Here is a 13843-nt window from a genome sequence, read left to right on the forward strand (position 1 = left end):
GTACAATCAATAGACAGCAAAAATATGTCTTAAAAATTAATAAATCAAATTTACTTTAATACATTTTATAAATTTATAAATTTTTAAAATGCCAAAATAAGACACAAAGCAATTTGGATAAACATTCTAAGATCGTTTTTATATAAAAACAAGTATGATTATGAAGATGAACTATTTTAGGCTATATCATAAAAACTACCTAATCTATTAAAACCTTAGGCACTTTTTCAAATATATTGCAATTATACACTTACACACTCTTATACCTTCTTATTTATAATAAATTATTTTAAAGAAATTAGATTAGATATCAGATTTTCTTATAAAACCAGTCTTATAGCAAGAGCAAATACCGTGCTTGGGAGTTTGTATAGTTTAAGACGACAAGAGTTAAGAGTAAGCATGAATACTGTGGAGGTAGTCTTCCTCCCACGGAAGTCATCAAATTTGTTTCTCAGGTACTAAGATTAACTGAAACAACAATTTATCAAAAAACTCAAAAACATTTAAAAGCTCACATTAATATGTAATAAAATGTTATTTTTCTTTAAAAATAGAAAATTTTAAATATAAATGTTAATAGACAGTATAATGTATCCATTACAATTCAACAATTAACAACTCATGGCAAACCATATTTGTGTAGACACAGCTGAGATACAGAAGACTGACGGATGGAGATAGGGATAAAAATACAAAATGAAGTTTGAGTTTACACTGGTTCTTCTTTTTTAAAAGTTTTATTTATTTAAGTAATTTCTACACCCAACATGGGGCTTGAACTCATGACTCCTGGATCAAGAGTGGCATGCTCCTCTGACTGAGCCAGTCAGGCACCCCTATACTGGTTCTTCTAATTAAAAATTAGGACTGTTAGATTTTTAATTAATCTATTCTATCTTACATCTGTATGTGTTTTCTTGTATAAAAGGAATTCTAGTTCTCAAGACACTGGGAATAACAGAGTACTGCATGGTGAGTTACATTTTATCCAATATTACATTCACAACGGCTTTAAAATAACAACACCAACAACAAAGACCATGGCATCATTATTGAAAACAGCTAATTACTTTCCCTACTTCTTTTTTATCTTATTTAGAGCACGGTCTATAGAGACACAGAGAGAAAGATACAGTTTAATAGTTGTTTTAAAGTGGCTCTGAATAGTTCCTCCCTAGGTGCTAATGTTGCCAACTGGATATACATTTAGGTCCATTCTTTCTTATTTAATTTCACCTTTAATTTTTAGGGGTTGATCTTTAAATTTTTCACTGTTTTTAATAGGTAAGTAAAATAGTTCCAAGGTTGTATCTGTAAAACAAGGATATTAAAGATAAAGTTTAGCTTCCAGCCCTCTCTCCTACCCTACTCTCTCCTGGTCACTATATATAAAAACATTTTAAGAAAGGTTTATTCTTCCAGGGGCACCTGGGTGGCTCAGTTGGTTGGGCATCCAACTCTTGATTTTGGCTTGGGTCATGATCTCAGGGTTGTCAGATGGAGCCCTGTACTGGGCACTATGCTGAGTGAGGAGTCTGCTTAAGATTTTCTCTCTCCCTCTCCCTCTGGCCCTCCACCTGCCAAAAATTCCCTCTTCTAAAAAAAAAAAAAAAAATTAAAAATTGAAATAAAAAAGTTTATTTTTCCAGTTTTAGTAACAGAAGGAGATACATACATATATACATACATATATATGTATGTATAAATATAGTCACAAATACTTATTCTGTTATTTTAATATATGTAATATATAATGTGTGTGTATGTAATATATAATGTATATATTATATACATTATATATTCACACACACACACACAATCATATTGCTCGTTTCTTAAACAGTAACCTACACATTTCTCCGAACATGCTTATTTTACTTAACAAGTACATTAACAGTCTTACTAGCAGTAAGAGTAAGGACACTGCAGAGTAGCATATATATAGACATCTCTCATTCTATTAATGACTATATAGTTCTTTTGCGTTTAACCTTCATTTCTTTGTTACAAAAAGATACTGTAAAGAGATTCTGCTTTATCGGCAAATCTGAAAATTGTTTTCTTTGAACATTTAAAGTAACTTTTGATATAACTGAAGTTGTTTGATCTCAGTTCTATTCATACTATTTTATGATTTATATATACGCAAACCTGCTATATGAGTAGTTGTGTCAGAGTGTATTTTCCCAAGGTACATGCTTGCATCCCACATGTTCTTATACTATGTGACCTTGATGTTCTTCCATCAAGAGGGTGGAGTCTAGTCACCCTCTCCTTGAATCTTGGCTGGCCTTGTGACTCCCATGCAAATGAACATGGTAGAAATGATTATGCCATGAAACTGTTGCCTGTTTCTTTAGGGATGCTTGTTCTGAGGGGAAGTCAGATACCATATAAGAAGTCTGATAACCCACAAAGCACCATGCTGCAGAGGTCCCATGACGATGTTCTGAGCCCAGACTTTCAGCTAGTATCACCAAGGCACAGGACAAGGGGAGTAAAGCCATTCTGGACCCTCACCCACCAGCTGAATCCCATTAAGTGACCTCAGTGTATGGACACTATTTGACTATCCAGACAAAATCGTGACTGAATTCCTAATTTACAGAATCCGTAACATGCTTATTGTTTTAATCCACTAAGCTCTGGAGTAGCTACGAAACAAAAGTAACTAGAATACACTCTTGTTGTGCAGTCTCTTTGTTTAGACACACACAAACATAAAAGAACAAGCCTTAAAATTAAAAATACATACTAAATTCCTAAAATGAGGAGCTACATATAAATTTATATTTATAAATGTATTTATAATACATGTGTATTTATAAAGATACTAAATTATCCCAAACATTAATATTTAATATTTCATAAAATATTCATACCTAATAAAATATATTCAAATAAATTTTATATACTCTCAAAGATAAACATATAATTATACAATTTATATTGTTTATTCTTCTGTTCTAACGGTAATCTTTTGTTCACTATGAGCAATCTCCACAGAGCCTAACTGAAATATCTGTTTATATCCAGTTAAAAACTTTAAACCATTTAGAAAACTTATGCTATTTTTATAGGATCTTCAAATTTTCCCCATTTTCTGATAATTGTACTTTATCCAAATTGTCAGAGCATACAATCTTTTCCAATTATATACTCTCCTCCTTACAACTAAATTAAGGACTGCTAGCACCAGTCCTTAGGGCAGCACCCCTCCCATCATTTTGGGTGTCTGAAGTTTGTTCTTTCGTCTCAGAGTGACCTAAATATCAGTCTGTTGTTTATACATTTGATTGCAGCTTTTATATGTGAAAGTCTATTTGATTCAGTTTCTTTCTTTGATTCTTTGAGTATGTTGACTCTACTGTTTCCTATGAGCCACTGCTGAATGAAGTTCTAATGACTACCTCATTTTCTTTCCTCTAAATGGTATTTTTGGGGGGGTGGGTGGGGCTGGAATTCCACTGGATTTTTTACTTTTTTGAGATTTTTTGTTATCATTTATTTGTGAAGTTAAAAATGAGTGGTAGAAAGTAAAAACTGCCATACAACTTTTGGTTTCTCAATTTGTTTTCAGTTTCAATGTCATCCTGAACAGATGGAACAGGACGGACTGGTCCTGGGAGGGGATTGATCCCAGGGGAATGGAGCTGGGAGGAGAAGGAAAAGCAGGGAGGCTAAGGGGCTTCTGGGGGGTTGGAGGGTAGGGTATGTGTATGTATTTTTCTTTTAATCCCACTAATTTCATGAGAGTATTTCCCTGTGCTAGTTATCACCTTAGGTAAACAGAATGTTTTGATATGTAGTTTTTTTTTTTTCAATTTTAGAGAGTTTTTTCTTCTTTATACATTTTATATGCATTGTTTTTTTTTCCCCTGTGAAACTCCCACATGTATGTTGAATATTCTTTCAATTCAGAAATCCTGACAGGTGCCCCTGTTAAACTTAATTTTTTAAAATACATTTTTTCTGGGCACCTGGGTGGCTCAGTGGGTTAAAGCCTCTGCTTTTGGCTAGGGTCATGATCTCAGGGTCCTGGGATTGAGGCCCACATCAGGCTCTCTGCTCAGCAGGAAGCCTGCTTCCTCCTCTATCTCTGCCTCTCTATCTACTTGTAATCTCTGTCTGTCAAATAAATAAATAAAAAATCTTAAAAAAAATACATTTTTTCTTTACATGTAAAAATTTTATGTTTTATCAACTCACTTATGCTGTTCTTTCATATACTCCATAATTATTTTATTTTATTGATTTTATTTGTTTATTTGACAGAGATCACAAGTAGACAGAGAGGCAGGCAGAGAGAGAGAGAGAGAGGGAAGCACGCTCTCTGCCAAGTAGAGAGAGCCTGATGCGGGACTCAATCCCAGGACCCTGAGATCATGACCTGAGCTGAAGGCAGCGGCTTAACCCACTGAGCCACCCAGGCGCCCCATAATTATTTTTTAACTTGTTTTGAAATATTAAGGTTATACTTTTCATTTATTTCATGGACACGTTTTTCTGGTATACTTTCATTATGGAGATGTTATTCTGATCCTTATTTTCATTTTTTCAAACAGTTTTCCATTGGATTCAGTACTGATCCTTTTCTGTTATTCATTTTTTTAAAAGATTTTATTTATTTATTTGACAGACAGAGATCACAAGTAGGCAGAGAAGCAGGCAGAGAGGGAGGGAAGCGGGTTCCTTGCTGAGCAGAGAGCCTGATGTGGGGCTCCATCCCAGGACCCTGGGATCATGGCCTGAGCAGAAGGCAGAGGCTTTAACCCACTGAGCCACCCAGGCGCCCCTCTGTTATTCATTTTTATATTGAACTAGTTTTCCTGAACTTTTATTTTTATTTTTAAATACTTTATTTGAGAAAGAGAGAGCAAGCCAGCCAGCACATCCACAAATGGAGGGGTAGGAGAGAGGAAAAGCGGACTCCCCACTGAGCAGGGAGCCCAACATGGGGCATGATCCCAAGACCCTGAGATCATGACCTGAGCTGAAGGCATATGCTTAACTGATTGAGCCACCCAGGCTTCCCAGTTTTCTTGAACTTTTAGATAAGACTATTTGGGTTAGGCTAGTTTTTCTATCTTCACAGCTCTGGAGCTCCCTCTTTTGTTGTTTCTGACAAATGTTCAAAGATATGATTATCTCATACACTGCAAGGCTTCCTGTTGCTGTACTTTCCCCCTACTTGTCCGTACCTTCTATTTCCTTTGGCCCTACTATCCCTCTCCTGCTCAAGTTGGATTTTATTCTCAGTTTTCTCTTGGTGTGGGGCTTCAAACTGAAAACGGAGCTATCACTGTTTAAATGGGTCAGAAGGCGCATCTCCCTTATACCTTACTGTAGATCCCCTACACTTAAAATGTAGATTGTGCAAAAACCCTTACAGTTATAGGTGCTGTTCTCAAATTGGGCACTGCATTTTCTAGTGAGTACTGATTGGCTTTTGGGCTTTTTATGCTGCTTTTCCTTGTACAGATGCTGGTATTATAGGGTCTCATAGCTATTGATAACTTGTTTATACTTGCTTTATTTTGGGATTCTTGGGATATTTTTTCATCTAGTTTTGTTAAAGATCTTTTAAATAAATCTTGGTTTTGCTATCCAGCTTTTGTTCCCTAATAATGGGGATGGCGGACTTCTGGGCGATTAACTTGAAGTCTACTATCTTATTTTTAATTTTCCATGTGTCCCACTGCTGTATCAATCCATTATTTTAGTGGTTATACCAGAAAATTATTAGGAAATGATAAGTTTTCAATATTTACTGCTTTAGTTTTTAATATTTTAATCTCTTAAATGTATTTGTACATTTACTGATTCATTTATTTTAAAGATTTTTTAAGTAATCGCTGCACCCAATGTGGGACTTGAACTTATAACTCCAAGATCAAGTCACGGGCTCTTCTGACTGAGCCTGCCAGATGCCCCACAATTTTTTTTTTTTAAGATTTTGTTTATTTATTCGACAGGGAGAGAGAGAGATCTCAAGTAGGCATAGAGACAGGCAGAGAGAGAGGAGGAAGCAGGCTCTCTGTTGAGCAGAGATCCCAATGTGAGGCTCAATCCCAGGACCCTGAGATCATGACCTGATCTGAAGGCAGAGGCTTAACCCACTGAGCTACCCAGGCGCCCCCACAATTTTAATAATGACTATTTAACAACTACTTCACAAAATTCCGGAAAATTCGACAATTTGGCTCTTATAAGCCATTATATCACAGCTCTGATACAAAAGTGATGTCTGTGCTTCCTTACTGCCTTAACAGCTCTGTGATGCCCTTAATAAAATGTTCATTATATTTCATGTAGCATTATTAGTGGTTTGCAGTGAATTTGCCAGTTGAATTAAGGAAAGCCTTAGTGACTTAAAAATTCTACATTTCAGGGGACACCTGGGACGCTCAGTGGGTTAAAGCCTCTGCCTTCAGCTCAGGTCATGATCCCAGTGTCCTGGGATGGAGTCCCACATCGGGCTCTCTGCTCAGCAGGGAGCCTGCTTCCTCCTCTCTCTCTCTCTCTGCCTGCCTCTCTGCCTACTTGTGACCTCTGTCAAATAAATAAATAAAATCTTAAAAAAAAATTCTACATTTCAGAAATTTAAAATCCTTCTGTAAAAAAAAAAACATATTTTTATCACATTACTTTTTTTTTAAAAACATATTTTTATCACATTACTTTTTTTTTTTTTTAAAGATTTTATTTATTTGCCAGAGAGAGAGAGTATACACAAGCAGGCACAGAGGCAGGCAGAGGCAGTGAGAGAAGCAGGCTCCCTGCCGAGCAAGGAGCCCGATTCGGAACTTGATCCCAGGACCCCAGGATCATGACCCAAGCCGAAGGCAGCGGCTTAACCAACTGAGCCACCCAGGCGTCCCTATCACATTACTTTTTATAGTAAAGAAGAATACTCTTTCCTAAGTTACTACAAGTAGCAATTAAGGTCTCTTCGATCTTAAAAAATACTAGAGAGCTAAGTCAATTCCTACTAATTTTTTTAATTTGTGCTTCACTGTGTTTACTCAGATTTTCATATTTATAGTCTTTACTTAATATTTACAATTCCTCCTAACCATCTGTCTGTTCAGAACATACTTCAACACTTTCCTCAAATTTACTTTTCCTTTAAACTTCCATTTCATTTATGTAGCTAAGATTCCTCACTTTCCTGTCCAATCAATTCATACTTTTAGCTCTATCAATTTCTACTGTATACCCATCCTGTATACCATTTTCTTAGATTTTATTTTGGGGGGAGAGTTTAATTTCTTTATTCATTTAAGTTATTTATATCCCTCTCCTAAAAATCGTATCACAACTCATTCCAGGAAAGCTACACTGGGAGAAAACAGAAATGTTATACAGAAAGTTTTCTCCATTGAGTACTTCAGAAAGCTTCAAACTTGTCATGAAATACATTCAGGGAATCTCTGAACTTCTGGCCATAAGTTAAATAATATGTGTATGCTTCTAAGAGGAGAGAAAATGTTTAACGGCTTATTTTCTGCATTTGATTCCCCTTTTCAACTTCTAGTCTTTGTTTTGACTCTGCTAGAAGTGAAAAGACGAAGAAATTACAGGAAGAGAGTGAGGATAAACTGTATCTCCCCCATTCTCTTTAAATTTGCAATCCCAACTGTGAAGAAAAAAAACTTATTTACACTCTATAATGAAATACATTAATTAAATGCTGAACTTAACATCTGAGAGCAAGAGCTCCCAGAGAACAGATACAACTGGTTTAAAGGAGAAAACGAAGGCAGGCTGGTTAGGTAGTAGCTAAGTAGAAAGACACAAAAGAAAAGTAACAGACTAAAACAAAATTTAATTAGGAACCAGCCAGAGAAAATCAGTATAAGAGATGACAAATGCTTGCTTACAAAGAAGTTCCACTGGTCCAATACAACCCCTCCATTTAGTCTGTACTTCTCTCTTTGGTTGTCACCAGGAAGAAATAATGCAAGTAAAATGAGGAGAAGGGAGTTAAAACTCTACCTCTGCAAGTGAGATTTAAATTAAGGCTTTGGGATTCAGACAAATTAAGTTGCTCTGATCAAACTCTCACTTTTCTCGATTCTAGTTTAGTCACTTAAAAATTAGGAATAATATCAACTTCAAGGAATTTTTTTTCTCCTGGAAAAAAAGTTCAAAATTTAAGACAACCAATGGGAAAGAGAATGTAAGTTTCACGTTAAGTTTAATTCCTTTTCTTTTATCTCTTTTTCCTTTATAATATCACTGCAATATAATCAATATTTTTTGAACCAAAAATTTAGATTTAAGGTCTGAAAGCTGACATAGTGTACCTGAGGAACAAGGAGATAACTATCTGAAGTTAGGGCTTTTTAGGGTGTGGGGACCCACTTGGACCCCAGAGTTGTCATAAAGATTATTTTAAACTGAAGACGCTAGAGATTGAACGAAGGCAGAAAAAAAAGCCTCTGGAGAGCTTCCCTTATCTGACCAAAATAAATGTGGCTATCATAAATTCCCTCTCCTGGGGGTATTTGAGAAGGAAAGACTACTCTTATTTATATAGACACATTATTAGAAACTTTCTCCTAAAAACCCATGTTCTTCCTAAAGAAACGTATTTGTTTTTCCCACAGGTTTTTCTCTCAATTCTTTTTTCCATACTAAGTTAGGTATATAAGCAATTAATAAGCCCTACTTCTTTTGCTGGCTTCTCACAGGTGTATAAAATAAATGCTTCCCACATGTGAATTGGTCTTTTGTCCGTTTCAGTTGCAAGCCCTAGCAACTGAAACGAAAGGTTAGAGAGAAAGTTTTTCCTCCTCTACAAAGTGGCTAGAAGAAATCTTAACCACTTAATTAGCTGTATAACTGGCAAATTACTTAAACTTTTTGTGCCTTTGTTTACTCGCCTGTAATGTGAAATGGAGATAATAGTGCCTACCTTACAGGTTTTATGATTATTAAAAGAGTTAATAAATGTAACATGGTTAGTCATATCTGGCACATAATTTTTCTATTATATTCTATTATCTAATCCACAGGAAGATCTTGAACTACATAGATCAGGAACTATTTGTCAAAATTTCGTAACTTCTGAATATGGAGTCAAAAACTAGCACAGTAATTCCAGTGCCCATGTTTGATTAGAGCTACACAGATCCTGAAAGACAAAAACTTACTCCTATCAAAAGCTTACGTCTTTGCTCTTTGTATGAACACATATATGTCAGATTATCAATGAAGCAGAGAATCCCAAGGGATTCATCATTAGTAAAGTGAAGATACTAACTGCAGAGAGATGACTGATTAGTAGAGTGTCAGGTGACTCCTTTTATATTACTTATAGTAATATAGTAGTATATTCTTCCTCTCACTGAGAAAGAAAATCAGCCTTCAACTTATGTCTTTGGCTCTCACAGCAATTATACACTGATGATGTAGAATATACATTAAAAAAAATGCTGTACAACAAAAATACATTTGTTAAAAATATATTATTTATATTAAAATGAAACTTAAAGCTATAGCATCACTGCCTTATAAATAAACAATGTAAGCAATACAGCAAGGAGGACACGTGTTTTCAAAGTACCCAAAACATGCTTTTAAATTTTAACTCTTCTATTTTTGGCCTTTTTTCTTTCTTTTCTTAACCTATGATGTCATTTCTTCTCTCTGCCCATCTGAATCCTATCCATTCTTTAGGTTGCCAATTAAGCCCCAATCCTACTCTATGGTATCTTTTCTCATGCCAGGCAACATGAGGTACTTTCTTTGAATTCCTAACCTTAGGAAAGGCTGTCTTCTGTGCTCTATTGGTACTTACCATGTTTTTATTAGGCAACAGTACCATAGCTATGGTAAAAGAATACAGTAAACATCAACACTGCCAGACTAAGCACTCATTAAAATATTCCCAGTGAAAAGTATCTAGATTTTGAAGGTAACAGATTAGGGACTGAATCCTAGTTATTATTAGCTTTGTCATCTGAGTTTATCTCATCATCTGTATGTTTTCATAAGGCTCTACCGCAAGGTTTAAATAAATAATAAACAAACATGCACCTAAATAAACATCTAATTATAAACTGTGTTAAATGTTATAAAGAAAAAATATCACAGTGCTATCAGAAATGGAATCACAAGAAAGAGCCAGCAATAAAAGAAGAGGGAATAAGAACACTCTAAGAAAGTACAGAATGATCAGAGAATGAGGATAGTATATGATGCAATAAAAAGGTCTGAAAGAAGATCTGTATGGTTAGAGCTTAAGGAGCAAAGGACAAGATGGGATAGGGAGGGAGACGTACCATAAGAGACTCTTAATCTCCTGAAACAAACTGAGGGTTGCTTGGGGGGTGGGGTAGGGATAGGGTGGCTAGGTTAGGGACATTGGGGAGGGTATGTGCTATGCTGAGTGCTGTGAAATGTGTAAGCTGATGATTCACCAGACCTGTAACCCCCTGGGGCAAATAATACATTATATGTTAATTTAAAAAAAAAAAAAAAGGAGCAAAGGAAAGGAGAAGGAGGGCATGCAGTGATCATGTGTATTGTGTTGTGCTCAATCACACAAGGCCTTTCCTTCCAGGTCCTATTAAAGGATTTAGATTTTATTCACAGGTTAATGAAAAATGTTTTAAATGAGAAATAACACAATGCAATCTTTGTATTTAAAAAGATCATTTTGCTTGATGAACAGAGAATGAATTGGAGAAAATCAAGAACAAAATCGTTAGAGGCTATTAGAATAGGTAAGAGATGATGGTGGTTTTGGTTAGGGAAGTATCTGGTGACAAAGAGACTGAGAAAGGGGCTCTGCAGTTCTGGCTTAAGAATCAATGGAGATACCATGTACTGAAATGGTAAAATAACTGTTTCAGGAATGCACAACTGCAAACACTATGGGGAAATACAGTTGGCGACATCAAATAAGATACATCATAAGGGGACGCCTGGGTGGCTCAGTTGGTTAAGCAGCTGCCTTCGGCTCAGGTCATGATCCCAGCGTCCTGGGATCGAGTCCCACATTGGGCTCCTTGCTCGGCAGGGAGCCTGCTTCTTCCTCTGCCTCTGCCTGCCATTCTGTCTGCCTGTGCTCGCTCTCTTTCCCTCTCTCTGACAAATAAATAAAATCTTAAAAAAAAAAAAAAAAAAAAAAAGATACATCATAAGGGGTGCCTGGTTGGCTCAGTGGGTTAAGCCTCTGCCTTCAGCTCGGGTCATGATCCCAGGGTCCTGGGATCGAGCCCCACATAGGGCTCTCTGCTCAGCAGGGAGCCTGCCTCCCCCTCCCTCTCTGCCTACTTGTGATCTCCGTTTGTCAAAAAAAAAAAAAAAAAGAAAGAAGAAGATACATAATAAGTCTGGTGCTCACAAGATGTTTAGAAAAAAACATATCTGTAAGAATAATCTACATAAGGGTCTAACCTGGAAACAGAAACTATTAAACATTAGCTACCTGAATAATCAAAGGAGAATGCAAATTCTCCTTGATAAAAAAATGGCTCCCTCAAGAGAACAGTTTAAATTTTGAATACAGCTAAAGAAAAAGTATCGATCACAAAGGTTCTTATGAAGTACAGAAATCTCAAAAAAGAACAAAAAAAAACAAAAACAGTTACAGGCACAGAAAGAGACAATCTGAAAGGAAGATTCTTGGGCCCATTCAATAACTATCATAGGAAAACAGTAGCCTACCCTTTCCAACCAACAGTGGCAAGTATATCTAGTGCTTATAGAGGTAAATGAGGCTTAGTTAAAAGCTGCTAAATATAAAAAATGGCTAAGTTAACTATCCCTGTTCTGGTCTATGCTTACCAAGCATTAGAGTAGTTCTTCCTATCGCCATTTTAAACTCCTTATTAAATATAACCAGTATTTTTACCTGGGTTTCTTGGCAAACATTAACTAGAGTATGTCTGAATTCTGATGATTCTGAGTCAATTTCCTATCATGTGCTCTCTTTTTAAGAGAAAGATTCACTTCTTTTTAATTCAGTAAAGTCTGCTTCAATGCATAATTTCAAACATTTATTCTCTTCTTAAAAAAATTTTTTTTAGAAACTCTAAATGTATATATTGCATATACATACTTGCCTGTCCTTCATTGCTAGTATTTTCCGTTTTAAAATTCTCATTTGTTTCATTTTATGTTTCCTCTTCTATCCTCTATGTCTTCTTTGATTTTTCTGCAATATCTCTTTTGTCTTTGTGTTCAATTTGAGAAATTGCTTTTTCTTTCCTGGGTTCTGCTATCTCAAAATCAATCTCCTGGTTGTGAAGCCATTTTTTTCTGTACAGTTCTTACACTTCTATTTAGTGATCTTCTTTCAAAGAATTGAATGTATTAGTTGCCAAAAATATGAAGATCAAATTTTCATCTCATCTATGCCAATGTTTATGTGTGTGTGGGTATGTGACTTTTATCTGTTGCTAAGCTTTGTTGTTTGTTTCCACTTCTTCTTATCTTTGTATGATTGCCAGAACAGTTACTTTTTAACTACTTATTACCAAATGAGTTGGATTTTGCAGGACAAGCTATTTGGCTGAATCAGAAAGTTAAGGGGTGGAGGAGGGATGGAAGCATACTATCTTCATGGCCTTTGAAACCAAAGGACTGTCACAGTATGTGATGCTATAGAGACAGATTCCTTCACCCAAATACAACCTCTCTACTTCTTTAAACCAAACCACATCAACGAGGGCTTCTTTTAGCATGTTCACTCCAATTCCTGTTTTTATACCTCAAAAAAGAAGCTCCTCACCTTTAGAAAGAATTATTTTCTGTCATATTCTAAGTTCTGCCACCACTGAGAATTCTCAACATTCCATGTTTTTAACTCTTCCCTCTCTCTGTGTGGCTTCTACCAGACCTCAAAGCTGCATAAGTAAGCCTTTGCCTATATGTTTTGTTGTCCAGGTCTTCAATCTGTCATCTTAGTTTTGCTTAATGTGAAGTGGAGTTCTGTTGGTAGAAGTGCATGTATGTTTTAGTTTCCTTGTTGCTTTTGCATGTTTTCTGGGAGAGGTCAGATGCCTTACCTTTAATCATACCTAAATAGTCTATATTTCTTATGCATGTATATAAATGAGAACCCTTCTATAATACTAAGAAGCCAGTATCTCAGTAAATATTGATAACTTGGCTTCCATATAGCATACCTATGGGGCGAGAATGTGTTGCCTAGAAGATAATAGTGTATGTGCCCCACTGGAGATTTTGTTTCTCACTGAATTAACAAATTGGCATTCTGATTTCATATATTAGTTTCTATTTGTTTGGTTAATGTAAATTTATTTGGAACAGATTTACCTCTGTTCAGTTAATGGACCTGAAGTGCTGAGGTTTACAACTGTTCATATTATTGGGGGGCACCTGGGTGGCTCAGTTGGTTAAGCAACTGTTTTCGGCTCAAGTCATGATCTAGAGTCCCAAGATTAAGTCCCACATCAGGCTCCCTGGTCGGTAGTTTCCTTGTTGCTTTTGCATGTTTTCTGGGAGAGGTCAGATGCCTTACCTTTAATCATACCTAAATAGTCTATATTTCTTATGCATGTATATAAATGAGAACCCTTCTATAATACTAAGAAGCCAGTATCTCAGTAAATATTGATAACTTGGCTTCCATATAGCATACCTATGGGGCGAGAATGTGTTGCCTAGAAGATAATAGTGTATGTGCCCCACTGGAGATTTTGTTTCTCACTGAATTAACAAATTGGCATTCTGATTTCATATATTAGTTTCTATTTGTTTGGTTAATGTAAATTTATTTGGAACAGATTTACCTCTGTTCAGTTAATGGACCTGAAGTGCTGAGGTTTACAACTGTTCATATTATTGGGGGGCACCTGGGTGG

The 13843-nt window shown here is 35.9% G+C and overlaps 1 protein-coding gene across 17 annotated transcripts in view; it reads right to left on the bottom strand.

Annotated features, from left to right (window-relative positions):
• DLG1 (discs large MAGUK scaffold protein 1) overlaps positions 1 to 13843 on the bottom strand; it is a 261346-nt gene that overhangs the window by 44408 nt on the left and 203095 nt on the right. The gene's annotated exons all lie outside the window — the stretch shown is intronic.

Source organism: Mustela nigripes, chromosome 2, assembly GCF_022355385.1.
Source record: "Mustela nigripes isolate SB6536 chromosome 2, MUSNIG.SB6536, whole genome shotgun sequence".
NCBI classification, from domain to species: domain Eukaryota; kingdom Metazoa; phylum Chordata; class Mammalia; order Carnivora; family Mustelidae; genus Mustela; species Mustela nigripes.